General features: G+C 31.4%; 1 protein-coding gene across 5 annotated transcripts in view; it reads left to right on the forward strand.

Annotated features, from left to right (window-relative positions):
• Window positions 1-2,401, forward strand: part of MSRA (methionine sulfoxide reductase A) — a 388,985-nt gene that overhangs the window by 230,300 nt on the left and 156,284 nt on the right. The gene's annotated exons all lie outside the window — the stretch shown is intronic.

Raw genomic sequence — 2,401 nt, forward strand, 5'->3', positions numbered from 1 at the left:
TTGCTTTCTCTCAAGTTCAAAGAGCATGTGATGTTGAAGTTAAAGTTGTAAATACTTCATCACAAGGGAAATTAGTCAAGCATTCTGAAAGTGTTTTTACTCTTAATGTGGTATACAGGGAGATATTAGAATAAGTTTAATCAATTTATCAGTCATTGTTTGTATCAATGTTTTTATATCATGTTTTTGTTGTTTTTATATCATATCTTTGCTGTTGTTATATCATGTTGTTATTGTTTATTTATTAATAAATTTATATATTATTTCCATATACATTTTACTACTTTTCTTTAATCTCTGACGCTTCTATTATAGAGAAAGGGCAAATAGCGATATTAAAATATTTCTTCTAATTAATTCCCTTTCAATGTGCATGAATTTGTGCACCAGGCCACTAATATTTATATGAAAACCTATACAAGAATGTTTATAGGAGCTTTATTCATAATAGCCTCCAGTGAGAAACAACTCACATGCCCATAACAGGAGAATGTGCAAACAAAATGGAACATCCACTCAGAGAGATACTACTCAGTAATAAAAAGTTATAAACAAAGGATACACACAAAAATATGGGTGAGTCTCAAAACAATTGTGCTAAGTGATAGAAGCCAGACAAAAAAGAATACATACTATATGATTCAAATTACCTAACTGTAACACAAGCTATAGTAGCAGAAATGGTTGCATAGGAATGGGGCCTGCAGGGGATGGGAAGGAAGAATTACAAAGGTGAATGGGAAACATTTGAGAGTGATAGTGGCTCATGTTCATTATGTAGAGTATGGTGATGGTTTTAGAGTAGATACATATGTTAAAACTTCTCATATACATTTTAAATGTGCAATTTATTGTATGCCAATTGTAGTGACTCCTATTTCATATATTAATTTCCCCTAGTTTATGACCAAAACTCATTTCTATAGATTTTTACATCTTGCTGTTAATGTAAAAGTAATTTTAGAACTAGAAAAATTATCATTTGCAACTTCTAATGAGGCAATTTCTTTAGGCAATATACACCCTACTGCAACCTCTAGGATAAACGTTTCTGGGAATAGGTTAGATGGCTGTCACCACCTGAATCCATTGATTAATAATCACTAACAGAGGAATAGCCAGACATTATATACCTACTGATTTGATGCAAGATGAAATACTTAGCACCACATATGAAGAACTTTTGGAAAAATAGTTGATCCTAAATAAAGTCAAAACCTTAGATCCCAGGTTCAGTTACCAGGAAATGAAGGGGATAGAGAAATGCCTTACAGGCTACATTCTACGAAGAAGCAATAGGCAAATCGAGAATGTAGAGTATGCTAAGGACAACTGACCTGGTTTCTTACCTATGTCAGCAAGTTAAAAAAGCATGATTGATTACAGAACATTTATGAGACATAATAATCATATATGTGTGTGGACCATGGGATGGAAATTGATTTAAAAAACAACTTTAAAAAGACATTTTTAGGGGGTGCTGGAGGGGTGGAGAGAGAACTCATGGACAACAGTGCGGGGATGTTGGTGAGGGGGTTGGGTGGAGGTGGAAGAGGGCATAGATGGGATAAATGGTGATGGAAAAAATAAAAATAAACATGGGGGGAAAAAAAGACACATTTTGTTAATAGGGAAATTTGAATATGGACTGGGAATTAGATGATGCTAAGGAGTGACTGTTAATTTTGTTGGATGAGATAATGATATTACAGTTATGAACAAAAATATTCTTATTTTTAGCATACTATAAAATAATAGAAAAAAAGGAAGAAAAAGAAAAAAGGATTGATGAATTAAGTATATTACAATATTGGTAATTTTTACATCTGGAGGATAGGTGGTAATTGGGATTTATTTTGTAATTATTTCTGTTTTTGTATATGTTTGAAAACTTCCGTAATAAAAATTCTTTAAAACAATTCTATAGGAATTATACAGACTATAAAATATAAGTAAATAGATATAACTTTAGGAATAGATTACTGTGCATTTTACATGCAAGAAATAACTGCCCATAAATTCAATTAAAAACAGTTGTATCCTTATTTAAAAATTTAGATTTATTAACTGTCTATTTACATTACAAAGGGGATTGTTTCTTTCATAAAATGGTTTATCATGGAATTCCATTTAAATGATTTATTTAATTTCCCTGAGTTTTCTTTTTCTAAATTGTCACAATTTAACCTTTTTTTCTCAGTCTCTTCTACTCTCCAGCCAAGCACGTTGAGTCCCTTTATGCCTCCAAAATGTCATGAAAGCTTATTTCCTCTATCTGAAGTTATTTTCTTACTTTGTACTTTATAAAAGCTTATTGTATTTTATCAGGGTTCCCCAGAGGAACAGAACCAATATCATGGTGATCTATCTATCTATCTATCTATCTATCTATCTATCTATC

This window comes from Myotis brandtii, unplaced genomic scaffold (assembly GCF_000412655.1).
Source record: "Myotis brandtii unplaced genomic scaffold, ASM41265v1 scaffold447, whole genome shotgun sequence".
Classification (NCBI taxonomy): domain Eukaryota; kingdom Metazoa; phylum Chordata; class Mammalia; order Chiroptera; family Vespertilionidae; genus Myotis; species Myotis brandtii.